We start from the raw sequence: 16,284 nt of genomic DNA, 5'->3' as shown, positions 1-16,284 counted from the left end.
CTAAAATCAAGCAAGGGTTTAGCAGGGCTGCATTCCTTCTGGAAGCAACCAAGGAGAATCATTTTGTTATCTTTTCTACTAAAGGCCACCTGCATTCCTTGGCTCACGGCCCCCTCATCTTCAAAGCCAGCATATCTTTCTCATGCTGCACCTCTGTTGCTTCTATAGTCAGATGTCCTTCTGGCTCCCTCCTACAAGGACTCTTGTGATTATGTTGGGCCCACCTGGGTAATCTGTCCATCTCAAGACTCCCAATTTTGTCACACTTGCAATGCCCCTTTTGCCATAAAAGGGGACATATTCACAGTCTTCAGGAATTCAGACATCTACATCTTTGGCAGGGCCATTTTTCAACCTATCACCTAGTATAATCTTTTAAAAACACACATCCAATCACATTACTTCTCTGCCCAAGACCCTGTGCAGTTCACAGAGGATAAGCCTCCAACTCCTCTCATAGCCGGTAGTGCCCTGCAAGGGCTGCCCATGCCTGTTCTCCAGTCTCAGACTGGTTCTTCTTCCCCCTTACTGACCTAGTCTGCGTGCAAGGCATGCTTCTTAGAGCATTACTGCTCCTCTGCACAGTCCCTCCAGGCCTTCCCTGGGCCCCATAGTGTCCCCTCACTGGGGTACTCCCACAGGGACTCTGTGCTCCTCTGCTATCCTACTTAGCACAGTTTAACATCTTTGCATTTGTTTAAGTGATTATTTGGTTAATATAAAATGTTCCTCTTAAAACACTCCATGAAGGCAGGGACCATGATTACTTAGTTAATCCAATGTTCCTACGGGCTGGGCCCTGGTCTAATTCTTGCCTACAATTGCATCTCTGGAAAGGTGCCTGGCATGCATTTGTGGGCAAGAAATGATACAGTTATTGAGTACTTGGGAACAAATGACTAAGTGAGTGGATATGTGTTCACTCTCCTCAGCCTTTGTTACCTATCCTGTTTTCGCCTCTCCTCACTAGGATGGAAGCTCCCTGAGGGCAGGGGCGCTCTCTCTCTCTCTCTCTCTCTCTCTCTCTCTCTCTCTCTCTCTGTGTGTGTGTGTGTGTGTGTGTGTATACAGTTCTCTTCCCAGGTCCCAGGTCAGCTTCTAGCCCATAACAAGCTTCTATAAATCTTTGGGGAATGAGTGATCTGCAGGATGCCCAGGATCTCCTACATAGGTTTCATTTTTGGCCTCTCTTTGAAATCAGGTGTTATCAGGTTCTTCATTTTAATTATTCAACTGAATTAAACAATCAGGCAGACATTCACCTGTTGCTGTGAGGATTCAATAAATTCATAAAAGCAAATCATGTAGAGCTGTGCCAGACAGCAACAGCCCTCTGTGAGAGTTTTCTGCTGCTGTAAAGAAATGCTCGAATTTTGATATTTTAGAGTTTTTGCTGAATGAGCTGTCTGGAGTGGGATCCCAGGCACAGAGTGATGGTGGCTGGGTAGGCTTTGGTACTGTGGAGTGTATCTGGCTCCCACTTCAGGGCAGGATCCAGGTCTGAAGATATACTGGGGCTTCAGCTGGGTGGTTTGGGCCATTGTTTATGCTTTCTCCTGTTCTGCCTGCAGATGGCAGCACGCCCTGGGCCTCTCTGCACTGTCCTGAAGGTGGACAGTAGAGAAACAAGAAAATGGACTCCCTTTTCCTGGAGACCTGACTGAATGCCAGCCACCGGTGAGTGTAAGCATGACCAGAGTTTTTCTCTTATTCGCTCTACATATTTTGTTTTTTAGTATAATAATTGATAAAAATCACGTGTTCAGTTTTGAGTTTGTTTGTTGATTTTCAGTGTGTTTACAAAAACAGAAACCAAATCAGTGAAACCAGACTTTTTCCTAGATGTTGCAAGTGAGGCATCCTCTACATTGTAAGTGTGTGCCCCTTCCCATCTGTACCTGTGCCTTTTGCCTTGACTCACCAGGAACAGAGTACACACCCAAAATCGTTCAACAAGTGTCTGGTAAGCTGGAAGTGTGAGGTGTTCCAGGCAGGGACCCTGTGGTCCTTCCTCCAGGTGCTCACAATGTGGACTGTTCACATACTGCTATAGGGCCATCCTGACCCAGCAGGTCCCAAGTTTCTCTCTGCCCTGGAGACTGTGCAGCCCCTCGTCAGAGTTCTCTCTCTGATCCCCCTCTCCTCTCCTACCAATTAATGTCACAGCTTTGTTCTGAGCACAGTAGAAAATAACACTAAGCTTCATATTTGGGAGTAAGTGTACCTTCTGCACTTCATGCCAAGGGCAACTACAGCATTCTTTGGTGTTACTGAGGGATTTAGACAAGACCCTTCTTGAATTTCAGCACCTGCTAGGGTTGGTGATGACCTTCCCTTATGCAGCCCCTGAGGGACCCACCTGACAAGAATCCTGTGACATCTTCCCTCAGTATCACAAGTCCTTTGCACGGAACTTGATCCCTTTTCCGTCACTCCAATTCATGCCAGCTTTGCCTCATACTGTATTTTGGACATATTCAACTGGAATGTTAGGTCATGATTTTACCAAATACCAGATCTCAATGAGAGTTCATTATGGTTGGAGGAAGGTAGTATTTTGCAAATCAAGTTTGCCTTTAATTGCTTTTGTCTAAAATTAGTAGTTTAGAAATATTTCAAATGTATGTATTTCACTAAAAATCTAGTTCCTTTCTCCTATAGCTCTAAAATTGGGGTTTTGTTTTTTAGTTGTGGGCATTGAACTTATTCTCAAGCACAGTCAATAACTGTGTAAAAGAACTAATACTGAGGCTGAGGGCCTAGCTCAGTAGTAGAGTGCTTGCCAGCATGTGCAAGGCCCCAGGTTCCAACCCTACACAATAGTTACTATTTATAATTATAATTATACTGATAATAATATTATTTATTATTATGATGATGATTATTATTGCAAAAACAACAACAAAAAAAGATAACACCAAGTGCCTACTATATATCGGGCACTGAGTGAATTACAGGATTTGACATTCCATTCACTCCTCACAAAATCTGGAGAAACAGATGATATCGTTCCTTTGTTACAAATATAGCAACCAAGGCCCAGAGAGTAAGTTACTGACAGAGCTCAAATTTACAAACCAAACTAGGATGCCCCCTCCAAGGTCTCTGTCTGTCTTGCTTTTTATCAGAAAGTGAGCTTGGCCACCTATAGGTAGAAGGTAAATCACATTTGTTCTTGAAAACAGGAACAAAACTAAAACTAATGAGAAAAAAATTATCCCTAAACACCTCCAACTCTAAATTTCCTATCCTAATTTTATATAACATTATTTTTCTCTTATTTCATTTAACCAGAATTGTTGACACACACTGGTAGAATTTGACTAACATGTGTTATTAAAATTTTACCACCAAGGCTAGGTGCTGGTGGCTAATGCTTACATCCAAGTTAATTGCAAGGCTGAGAATGGGAGGATCATAGTTTGAGGCCAGCCTAAGCAAATACTTCTGGAGGCCCCATCTCTAAAAATAACCAGAGCAAAATGAACTGGAGATGTGGTTCAAGTGGTAGGGTGCCTGCTTTGCAAGTGCAAAGCACTGAGTTCAAGCCCTAGTCCTGCCCAAAAAACCCTTTATACATATATATATAAACCCTATATACATATATGTAATATATTATATATATATATATATATATATATATATATATATATATATATATATATATTACCACCAGAGATAGGGATGTAGCTCAGTGGTACAGCATATGCTTACCATGCTTAAGGCACTGTGTTTGATCCTCAGCACCAAAAACATTCTTTTTTTTTTTAATTCATTTATTCACATGTGCATACATTGTTTGGGTCATTTCTCCACCCTGCCTCCCTCCCCTCCCCTTCCCCCTCCTCCACGTTCCAGGCAGGTCCTGTTCTGCCCTTATCACTAGTTTTATTGAAGAAAAGACATAAGCATAATAAGGAAGACAAAGTGTTTTTGCTAGCTGAGTTAAGGATAGCTATACAGGGAGATTCCTAGCATTGCTTTTGTGTACCCATGTGTTACCAACCCATGTTGATTCATCTCTAACTGATCTTTACACTGGTTCCTGATCCCCTTCTCATGTTAACCTCTGTTGCTTTAAGGTTTCTGTATTCATTCCTCTGGAGTGGGGACATCAAATGTTTTCATGTTTTGGGTTTTCTACCTATTCCTATATCTCCTGTATATACTCTCCCCTTGTCATGTGATCCAAGTCCAACCATTTGCCCTAGATCTAAAGTCCGCATATGAGAGAGAACATATGATTTTTGGTCTTCTGAGCCTGGCTGACCTCGCTCAGAATGATGTTCTCCAGTTCTATCCATTTACCTGCAGATGAAAATATTTCATTCTTCTTTATGGCTGAGTAAAATTCCATTGTGTATAAATACCACATTTTCTTGATCCATTCATCAATAGTGGGGTATCTTGGTTGTTTCCATAACTTGACTATTGTGAATAGCGCTGCAATAAACATGGGTGTGCAGGTGTCTCTGGAGTAACCTGTGTTGCATTCCTTTGGGTATATCCCCAGGAGTGGGATTGCTGGATCATATGGCAGGTCTACATTTAGATTTTTTAGAAGTCTCCAAATTTTTTTCCAGAGTGGTTGCACCAGCTTACGTTCCCACCAGCAGTGTAAGAAGGTTCCTTTTTCCCCACATCCTTGCAAACACTTGGTGGTGGTGGTGTTTTTGATGATGGCTATTCTAACAGGGGTGAGGTGGAATCTTAGTAAGGTTTTGATTTACATTTATGTCCTTTATGGCTAGAGATGGTGAGCATGTTTTCATGTGTTTTTTGGCCATTTGAATTTCTTCTTTTGTGAAAGTTCTGTTTAGTTCAGTTGCCCATTTCTTAATTGGTTCATTGATTTTAGGAGAGTTTAGTTTCTTAAATTCCCTGTATATTCTGGTTATCAGTCCCTTGTCTGATGTATAGCTGGCAAATATTTCTCCCACTCTGTGGATGGTCTCTTCAGTTTAGAGACCATTTTTTAACAAGCTTGTTTCGTGGTTATTCATTTGAAAGACTCATAACTTTCATAAATTGAAAAAGTTTGATTGAAAAACTTGAAAAGCCTCTGCAACCAGAAGGTTTGGTGACAAGTTTGTGGACATACCAGAGCATGACTGTCTCAGTTTAGTTCTAGTAACTGAACCAATAGAGAGATGTCCTTAACCTAAGTCTAAATCATAATCAAAATCCTGTCCTAATGCCTGCTGATATCTGAATGAATGTTAGTTAAGCTGTGATCTGTGAAAGCAAAGCATCTTCCCAAACACCACTCTGGGGCTCTTCTCTGAACTCAGGACAGACAGCTTCAAGGACACCTGGACTGTGGGCATTTCAAACTGGGGGTAGATTGAAACAACAGTCACTCTAACTACTAACTTGGGATTTGAGGGTATTTTTTCTTTGTCCTTTTTGAAACAGTTTCGTTGAGATCAAAGTTCCATACTATGCAATCCACCCATTTAAAATGCATAATTCAATGGTGTTTAGTATATTCTCAGAGTTGTACATCTATCACCAGAGCCAATTACATGACATTTTCATTATCCCAAAAGGAGCGCCATACGCCTAAGTTACCCTCATCTTTCCAACCCTTGGCAACTACTAACATACTTTCTGTCTGCGCATATTTGCCTCTTCTGGATATCATATAAATAGAATCATCCAACATATGGTCTTTTGTGGCTGACTCTTTTCACTTACCCATAGTGGTTTCAAGATTCATCCATGTTGTAACATGTGTCAATACTTCATTCCTTTTTATTGCCAAGTAATAGTCCATTGTGTGGATATGCTACATTTTGTTTAATCACTCATGATTTGGTAGACATTTGGGCTGCTTCCACATTTTGTCTATTATAAATAATGCTGCTATGATTATTTCTGTGTATAAGTTTTTATGTGGACTATGATTGTGTTTTTTGATTGCTTTTTAGGCCGTAGTGAGCAAGTCTTATTTTTAAAAATCTGACAGAGGGAGAAAACTAGGTTAAGGTTTTTGAAACTTAAAGGAATAATTTATATAAATGTAGAATTACATTCAAAAGGATTAACCATTACTTCCAGGTTAAAATCAAAAGCTGTTAATATCTCATTCTTCTTTTTATCAATTGAGTTTCCTAAATTCAGTATTTTAATACTTTGTTTAAAAAAATAAGCAAGAAATAAAAGTGTGGGTCACTAGATCTCCCTTGAAAAATGCGGAATTGGTTGGTTGGGTAGGAGGTTGTACAAGAACTTTTTTTGGGTAGACTTGGCAGATAGGTAGGGAAAGTGGAGGCCTGGGCTGGAGAGAAGAAGGAGGCAGAAGGAGAAGCTTGAGTGCAGGATGCCATCTGTCATTGGCTCAGCTTCCCCGGATCCACCCACGTGGCCGTAGGACACTGGCCAGTGATCCTTTGTGTGGTATTGCTTGCTGTGAGGAAGATGTGGTTCATATAGCTGGGTACCTCCATGTCAGTTTCACTCTGCTTCTGGCTTTTAAAAGTCCTAATGTTGAGCTGTTGTCTTGTAGTAAAAGCAGGTGCTGTTAGAAATGTGTTAAAGGACAAGCCAGCCCAGCAGGGACTTTGATAGATGCAGTCCTAAAAACATTTCCGGGCTTTTTTTTTTTTAAGTACCAGTTAACAGTTTTCCGTTTAACTGTGCTTTCCTTCCTGAAATCTTTACGTGAGACTAATGCTTGTGATTTTTTTTCTACATTGTTTTTAGGGAGTTCTTCTACTTATCAAGTCTGGGTTGGACATAAAAATGCTTTCTTTTTTTCCCACATAGACTAAGCATGCAGAAATAAGAGTGGTTCAAGTTTGCTACCAACTTAAATTTCCATATCTTTGTTTTCCCTACCTTGGGGAATAGAGGGAATATATTAGGGACATTTTAACCAAATTCCAACTTACAGCTTTAGGTGAGTCAATAGGAATTTTTATGGATTTTTATTTTTTATTTTTACTTTTTGCGGTGTTGGGGATGGAACCCAGGACCTCATGCATGCTAGGCAAGTGCTCTTCCAATGAGCTACAGTCCAGGCCCAATATGAGTTTTAAGATGCCTGGGTAGGGAAGACATTATAAGAAAAAGAACAACTGCCCTCACAGATTGTGTGTCCCAGTTGGGGAATCAAAACTTTGTTCCTGTCCGTTAGTAACACAAAATACTTACACCCCTGAGGGCCCAGAAAACCCCAAATCAGAGAAGTCTTTGTGAGACCTGTCCCAGGGACTTCAGTAAATTCATATGGAAGGAAAGATGACAGGTGGCTGTTCCAGATACCCAGGTGTGGGAAGGAGCAAGAAATGTACAGGGGGAGTCAAGCAATCACACTGGGTAGGTTGGTTGGTCAGGTTTTTGTGTTAGTACAAGTTTAACTATCCACCCATGGGAGTTTGAATCGCATACCAAGAAAATATGAAGTAATAAACTTTTGAACAAGGGCACAGCTTACTGTTTAAAATAGGAAGTTTCAGGCCCATTTTATACCTGAGAAAAGTAGTGCTTTCTTTTTCAATAATTCTCCAAGATCACACAGCTGGTGGGGGTTGGCGCTCCTCAGAGTTCACACATAAGCTGGCCTGTGTTGTCTGCAGACACAGGTTGGCTTGCGTGCGACCAAGGCTCCACCCAGCCCTGACCTTGTGAGTGCTACATGGCTGCATTTCTTGTCAGCGTCACTCCTGGGCTGAACTGTTATAGGGTGAAAGGGGGATTTGGGTAATCACTTCCCAACCTGTCTGAGGCTCTCCAAAAACAGTGGCAGGAACCCAGCCAGGCCTCCATGGTCTGCACGGTGGTAACAGCCCAGACAGGTTCTGTGAGCTGCAAAGACTGTGAGGGGAGCTTTGGAGCTGCAGGTCCCCAGGCAGCTATTTCCTCCAAAGTGGAAACCGTGTGGCTGGTGGGAATCTGGGCAAGGTGACAGCACAGCTGCAGCCGCTGCACAAGTTCACTCCTTTCACAGCCCTGCTCCACCAGCAGGAGAACTTGATGATTTGGTTTGCTTTGAAGTTTCTCCACTTGTTTCTTTGTTGTTCCTTCAAATAATTGTGTGTGTCCAACAAATAATTAAGCACCTAACATATGCCAGGTGCTTATAGCAAGGACAAATGACCCACATCCCTGCTCTGGTGGAACTTGCATTCCAGTGGGTGTCAGGGAGCAGAAAAGCAGGGAGAGGTGGGACATTACCCAGGCTGTCCAGGTACCCTAAGAGGTACATTTGAGCAGAACCTCCAGAAGTCAGGAGCCAGTGAGCTGAAAGCGTAGGTCCCAGGCAGAGGAACTGTGAGTTCATAGGCTTGATATAGGATTGCCTGAGGAGTGATGAGGAGGAAGAGAGTGGGAGAAGTAAGGCTAGGGGAGTGGGAACTGAGGGAGGGTACACTATCTTGCTAGTTTCCGCAGGAAGTTAGGCTTTTTTCTTCTCCCGGCTCCTGGCTGGCTGGTTTCTAACTCTACAGCCTCACAGAGAGCCTTTGGATCTCCCCAAAACCTCCTGGGGATGAGGGTTCCTTTTCTGGCTACACTGACCGCTGTTAGTTCTACTGTCTGCAACTATGACTCCTGTGTAATACAGGGGAGGAGGGAGAGTCAACTCAATATTGACCGACTCTAGTGAAATCAAGTCTGTCTTTAAGGTCACAAAAGTGAATATTAAAATGTTTGACCACAGAAGGGGTCCTTTATTTTTATTTGTTTGGGTTTTTGAGATAGGAGTTTGCTGTGTAGCTCAGGCTGGTCTGGAACTCCTGATCCTCCTGCCTCTGTCTTCCAAGTGCTGGGCTTACAGGCATGCATCACCAAGACAGATCAGAAAAATAGTCTTTTGTCATCATTGTTCCCTCCTCTAGAAGCAAGGAAGCTGGAGAGCTCTGTCTCTTCTTCCCCTACAGCTGAGAGCCTAAGCTATCACCCCTTGCTTAACCTTTCTGGTCTTACCTATACATTTTGGTTAATTTTCTTATTCTGTGAAGGGAAGGAGAAAGAAAAATAAAAAATAAAAATAAAAGACTTACTGAGGCTCTTTCCCATCTTCAAGGTCTCTGATTCTGGGAATAGATTCCACAGAGGGTCCTTAAGAGGATTAAGAACACTCCTTGAATTGCATCCCAGGAGTTGTGATTTATATTTGTTTTATGCACCCACCCCTTTTTTTGTTTGTATCTATATCTGTTCTTGATTCACATGTCCATGGTCAACAGTATAAAAAACAGACATGGTACTGACAGCTGCCGGTCTGCCTTTGCAGACTCTGACCTTGGGCAATGTCCGCTAACCAGCCTATTCCACAGCTCCCTCATCTGTAAGTGGGAATGAAAACAGTACTTATTGCAAGGGTTCCTGTGAGGCTGTGACAGTGCATCTGGCACAGTGTGTGTCCTAAAGTAAAGCCTCATGGAAGGCCAGCTAGAATGCTGATGGTGAGTAATGATCCCCATTCAATAGAGATGAAAGCCTAGGCCACGAAGGTTCAGTCATATGGAGAGTCAGACAAAGCCAGAGATAGAAGCCAGAGCTATGGAGTTCCGGGCCAATACTCTCTCCCAAGAATCCAGGATTCATTTTGATTTCTAGGAAAAAAAATGTTAATGTCAACAGTTTTATCTCTGTCTAACCCCTTAGCACTCATTCTGGCTTTTGTAGGAGATTAGGGGATAGGGCTTTCTCAGCACACAGGACCTCCATGGAAGCAGAGGACAGTGCATGACTCTATCTTTGTCCTTTGAGTATGTGTATGTGTGGTGCTCCCAGTACTTCCCTCACACACCCTTCCCTGGTCCTGCTGTCTTCTCTGGGTCACTACAGAGCTCTTCTGGAATCAGGAGTGGGTGGGCAGGCCCTGCTTCCTGTGCCAGGACTCCAGGGCTCAGGCCAGGGAACTGGGTGCAGGAGCAGGCATGGGCCCCCTAAATAGTTGCTCCCATCAGGGCTTTGAAAGGAGAGACCAATTTTTACCCTATGGACTGGGGCATCACATACTCTCTCCAGCTGTTCTGGTTACCCTGTTGCTTGATCCCCTGCTCTTAGATACCCAGTGATGGCCCTTTCTCCTAACAAAGTAGATTTCAGGACCACCCAGGTGGGTTTTCCTAGGAATCAGCTGTGTTTTACATTTTGTGCTGGGTGGTGTAGCACAGGAGAGGAGTATACACACAGTCAAGCCTGGATTTGAAACCCAGCTCTTCCAGTGGGTGAGTGAGAGGGAGTGTGCTTGGGAAATTATTCAGCCATTCACCTCTCAGTTTCTATATCTGTAAAATGGGAGTAAGAATACCTACCTCCTGATTTGCAGTGTGGATTAAATTAAATACCTGTGCAAAGTGCACAGCACATGTATGCATATGGTGTCTATTTTTACCTTCATTATTATCAGGCATGTCAGCGGGCGGTACCAGTCTGTGAGTGGAAACAGCTTGTGTGTGCAGCCTAGCCTCAGGCAGGCTGTGCATTTGCCATAACTCAAGATTCTAGAATGACTGAGCCAAAAGTCTCAATCTTCTCTTTGCAGAGATGCTCTGTTGCCCCAAGTGAATAATTAAGTGTGCTAAAGTGTGATGCCATACTGTTCATTTCCTAGCTTCTCTTCCATTTAGTTCACTGTCCTTAAGAAGAAAAAAGTTATGTAGCTGAAATGTAGTGAAGATTTATTATATTGAAAGTTATACATGAATCACCCCTTTGAGTCACATCACATCCAGACAAAGAAACAGAGCGGCTCAGTAATGCCTATGGCTACCCTGCCATCGTGTAGCAGACTTGGGTTTCACATGTCCCATTCCAGGGCCCAAACTGTGCCCAAACATGGTGTCACAAAGGGGGAAATCTGGCCTACTGTAGAAGCATTCCAAAGAAAACTGCTTGACTCCTGTGATGGCCATTTTAGGATCTGGAGGGACAATGGCTTCTTCCTTGAGTCCCTTTGCATTGTGCCCATCCATAAGAGTTAGGCTGGTTCTGAGGGCGTGCCCAATGCTCAGGAGGAGAGCTGGAGGTGTAAATGGTAAGATGGTGTTTCACCAGCATGTGGATGGTGGTCTACTCTGGCTGTGGTACGTAGTGTCCAGAGCAAGTGGTAGCCAGGCAACATCCCGCTTGCCCCAGCTGGGTTGCCTGACTGCAGCTAGTTCCTTCCTTGAAAGTCTATATCCATCTGCAAGCTGAAAAATATATTTGGCCTAGTTTGCATTCCCCAGGGTGACTGTGATGACAGGACAGGTGGATATTCTTATTTAAGGGCCTTGAAACCTAAGAACCAACATATCCAGGAGGTTCTTTACTCAACAGGCATTTTTTTTTTTTTTTGGTATTGGTGCTAGGTTTGAACTCAGGGCCTTGTGCTTACTAGTGTTCTACTACTTGAGCCACATTCCCAGCCCTTTTTGACCCAGTAGGCCTGACTGCCACCTCCCTGTTTATGCCTCCCTTGTAGCTGGGATGACAGACATACACTACCATGTCCAGCTATATTGGTTGAGATGGGGTCTCACTAACTTTTTGCCTGGGCTGGACTCAAATCTGGAGCCTCCTAATTTCTACCTCCCAGATTGCTGGGATTACACAAATTAGGTTGGTTCTGAGCCCGGCTAAACAGCATTTTTTGAGCACCTAGAGAGGCCTTGTGATAGACCCCAGCATGTGAGTTGGTGTTGTGCAGTCTGGAGCCCAGGTGGCCAGAGGCCACCAGGGATCTCCAGTGTTCAGAAGGATCAGAGGCTGGCAGAGGGGCCAGGTTGGCTGTGCTGCTGTTTATCTGGATAGCTTCCATGACAACAGGAGATAAGGAATTGAGATCAAGCAAAGCCTGGAACAAGATTAGGTGTCTGTGTAGGGTGGGGCCTGTATTGTGATTGGAACCCTTAGCTGAACTGTGTTTTCTAGGTGCTATTTGGCATGTTTAATTAGTTTGTTAACAAGTTAATTCATGCCCTACACTACTCCAGAAAGTATCCAAAATGGCTCCATTCATTGGATGGCTTAGAGGCAAGAAGGTATCCTGAGTTTTCTCTGGGTGAAATGTTGGGGTTTATTTGGGCCCTATGAGGGTCATCTCCAAGCTGCCAGATCAGCTCCAAACTCTCAGAGGTAGCTCTCCATGACAGCATAGCCTTTGCTGCCAACGCTGGTTCGTAGCATTTCTGTGATCACCTCCTGGTCTCTGCAGCAAGTGGCCTCAACATCTTCCTGCCTTGAAGCAAATCATGTGACTTAGAAGAAGCAAATCTGACCTCAGTTACAGGTGCAAACATCAGTCACTGGGAGGTACCAGGAGGTCATTGTCTGGTTCTTTCAACCTTCAGTGTTAACTATTAAGGGTATACCGTTCAGGGTGTGATAAAGACTGTCTCTCACAGTTTATGATTTCCAGTAAACCACAGGACTTCAAGGAAGAGCCAGTGGCAGGTGAGAGATTCTGGACCTGGCTCTCTGCTGAGCTGGCAGAGCAATTTCTGCAGAGGCGGGAGAGGCAGGAGTAAAGCTGCAGTGCCTGAAGATTAGCTCTGTTCTCAGGCACAGAGAGCCACCCTGTCTGGCCAGCTGCAGGGGGTGGGACCAGTTCCTGTTCCCATCCAGGCAAAGGAAGAGGTCAGTTCTCTGCCACTGTGCCTGCCTCTTGATGGCTGTCGGGCCAGCCTAGAGCTCTGGGCACATTCCTCTGCCACTCTGGGCAATGAAAGTTCAAGCTGCTCTCACAGAAAGCTGGAGAAGTATCCTCAGCATCTGGGGCCTGCACACACATGGGATGGGTTCCTCTGCACCTGGCCTGCATGGGAAAGTCCAGGCCCCGAAGAGGCCCCAATAGGCAGCATACCCCACCTTGACCTAGGTAGGGAATTGAGGTCACCCTCCCACCCTTTGATGCCATGAGGGAGGTAGATCTCTAAGCCCTTCTGGGTTTCTCTGAAGCACCTAATCTGGCAGGAAAGATAGAAGACGTACTTCAAACTAAATCAGCCTGCAATCACAGTAGCACACATCCATTTAACAAATATTTCATGAAGCCTTCATGCTGCAACTCATAGTGTGCTAGAGGCCGGGCATACAGTCAAGCATAGGCAAGGTCTTTGTTCAAATGGAACTATAGCCTAGTGGTAGAAATAGAAAACAAACACAGAAACAAAATGTTAATGCTAGCAGTAGGTGCTGCTTAGAAAATTAAAACACGCTGATGTGAATTCAAGGGACTGAGAAGCTGCTTTGGACTGGACAGTCAGAGCTGAACTCTGAAGAAGTGGCACATAAGGGGACACCTGGAAGAGAAGAGGTGTGAGCAAAGAGCAGGTGAAAAGTAACTCCCCAGTCATCCGTACTGTGTGCGGTAGGTGTGGGAGAGCCAGGGTGACAAGGAGAAAGGAAGGATGTTCTAGGACATATATCTTGGTTAACTTGGTGCTTTTAGTGTAGATGACATTTCTTTTCCTATTTTCTGCTTGTTTTGATTTTTTGAGATGGGGGGTCTCACTATGTAGCCCAGACTGGCTTCACATACTCATTCCTCTTGCCTCAGCCTCCTAAGTGCAGGTATTACAGGTGTGTGACACAACACCTGCCTCTTTTCTCATTTTCTGAATTATGTCATACACATTTGTTGGATATAAAGTAAACTCTTACTGGGTGCCCTTGGTGTGCCAGACACTACTGGATGGTGATAAGACCAAATTCAATACAGCAAGATCCTTCCTCAAGGGGCATTCAGTCTGTTGAAAAATTAGCTAGAAAACCAAGGAAGGCAATGTGGTAAATGTTGTGGGTGAGAGAATCACAGAGGCTAACAGGAGCATGCTGAAGAGCTTCCCAACCCACTGTGTTCTCTAAGGGATGGAGACCCTGTCCAGCAAGGCTCTCCAGAGGAAATAACAATTGAGTAGTCTTAAAGGATGGAATGAGGTTAGCCAAGAGAAAGAGAGAGTGAGAGAATGTTCCAGGCAGAGAAAGAGGCTTGTGTAAAGGCCTGAAGGGCAGGGTAAATAAATGTGAGAAGGATGTGGGTAGATCCTGCTGCAGGGATTAGTCACAGAAAATCTGGAATGCTCTGGGGCTGACCCAGACTCTTGAGAATAGCTTGTGGAGTTAAGACAGACTCCTAGGGGGGCAAGTCAGCACAGGTGAAAGCTTGAGGACAGGATGCTGTGTTTATTCCTTGCTGCTCAGACTACCCTTTGGGTCCTCCTTCCCTCTAGGGAGGCCATCCCATGGAGAACCAACTCATTCCAAGCAGCTGTTTCTCGAGTCAGAAGAGATGGTGGACCTCAACCAGGCAACCCAGATGACAGCATGCAATTACCTACCTAAACATTCAGAGGACCACATTTGACTACTTGGTTCTTTGGGGGCAGGGATCTAGAAGCTCAAGGTTTTGCATTTAGGTCTAGAAGACTTTCTTTGCAAAAACCCTTCCAAGTGAATCTCATTGGGCAGTAAATTTATAAATGAGCTGTTATCACATCCCAATAAATACACAATTTGACTTTAAGATAATCCTGTTCATTCCAGCCTGCTAGGGAACATATGGCTTTCTCCCATCCATTTTTCCTACTTACTTCTTTTGTTCCCCTCTTCAATCCCTAGAAGTCCTGGTTATCTTTTTTATACATGCATTACCCCCTCAAAAACACTCTAGATAACAACACCTGATTAAGTCTCCTCAACCAGGAAATAAGCAGTAAGGATTAAAAAAAAAAAAAAAAAAGCAGTGAGGGAGAGAGAGTCCAAAGTCCAAAATAAATGATCAGGTTGAGGACTTGTGAATTTACTACATTCCAGGTGCTATGCTGAGCTCATCACATTCTCCCCTCTGCTTCCATTTGCCCCTGAAGATCCTGTTGCCACTGTCTTCTCTGGGAGCAGACCTGGTGGGCTGCATGGCCCATCTCCCTTGCCTCTGGCTATGGTCTGTTTTGGCCAATGGGAAACACTAGCAAGAGATCAAAGGACACAGGAAGATGAGGTCAAGAGTCAGGGGAAGGCGAGTTGCTGCCAGTCAAATGCATACTCCCCACTGGAGCCCGCAGCTCCTGCCAGGTGCCCATTCCAATAGCTTCCTTTGCTAGGTCCCCTTACCTCTTTCCTTGTTTGTATCTTCAGGCTACAGGCAGTAACTGCTGCCCACTGTTGCTCCAGAGTGATTCACTGTTCCTTGTTGGTTGGCCTCAGCCCTTCCCACACCTTTGTAAACAGCCCCAGTTTAGATATGCCATTGGTTTCCTACTGGGCCGGACCATATAATAACTTTAAGGACCGTATTATCTCCATCTTAAGACAAGGAACCTGAGATCCAGAGAAGTATAATAACTTGTGCAGCTGATAAACAGTAGAGTTGGGTCTCAAATCCAGGTGTCCCTGATTCCAAACCACATGAATGTTTTGTCATTAGGTTACATTGCTTCCCATGCACTAAAGACCACCTCCCTCAGAATTTAGGAAATATCAGCTTACCCAACTATTTTGTTTCCCAATCCACAACCATCAAAAAAAAGAAAAAGTGAAAATTAGCAGTGAGTGCTGAAGGCAGGCTTTCAAATAAATAACAATAAATGCCTGGTGGCCATCTGAGATGGAGAAAGTGCCCACTACCTGTTACCTTAAGTCCATGACCTTGAGAAGCCCTTGATCCCATACTTGCTGGGGCCCTGTGCTCTCTCCTAGGTTCTGAAGGCTGCGGCATTGACATCACAATCTGTGGGAGTGGAAGTAAAGTACTGAATTTGCCAAAAGAGGAAACTCAGGGCTGCCTAATGCTGCTGCCCCACTCCCTAGCACTGGTCTTTATCTTCATGCTTAATTGTGATACCCCAAATGTAGGGCAAAGGTACTTTTTTTCAAGTTCTGAAACTGCTGATTCAGTTCACATAAGAATATTACTTTTTTTCAGGAACTTTCAAAAACACCTAAAATTCAATTTCACCATAGTTCAGTTAGAGAATCCCTGGTGCAGAATTTTCTCCACTTCCCAGCATTTTCAGAATCTGACATCACTTGGGGTTGGATGGAGACTCTGGGGACAATGGCCAGGAAGTCACCATTCAACTCCTGAGTTGCCCAATAGGCCAAGGTCCTTTTAAAACCCTGGAACTCTGTTCATGAGCAGCTGTCTCAAGGTCATTATGAAGACAGGCACTTTCTGACCATCCTTGTGCTTGTCTTGCCAGCCCTTCAAGATGGCAGCTGGAGGAGAACATGAAAGGCTTGCTTTATATAGATTTGACTGTTAAAAGACAGATCCTTTAAAAAACGTTTACATTAGTATTTCTTTTTTTTTTTAATTTATTTTTATTGTTGTGCTGGGTGGAGGTACAT

The 16,284-nt window shown here is 44.0% G+C and overlaps 1 long non-coding RNA gene across 1 annotated transcript in view; it reads left to right on the top strand.

Moving 5' to 3' along the window:
- LOC109694190 (uncharacterized) overlaps positions 1-16,284 on the top strand; it is a 67,240-nt gene that overhangs the window by 11,542 nt on the left and 39,414 nt on the right. The window contains exon 2 of the long non-coding RNA XR_002213089.2: positions 1,572-1,677. This is a non-coding gene — a long non-coding RNA (uncharacterized lncRNA). The remainder of the gene's footprint in view (positions 1-1,571; positions 1,678-16,284) is intronic.

This window comes from Castor canadensis, chromosome 16 (assembly GCF_047511655.1).
Source record: "Castor canadensis chromosome 16, mCasCan1.hap1v2, whole genome shotgun sequence".
Classification (NCBI taxonomy): Eukaryota; Metazoa; Chordata; class Mammalia; order Rodentia; family Castoridae; genus Castor; species Castor canadensis.
This window is presented reverse-complemented; position numbering and strand designations above follow the sequence as displayed.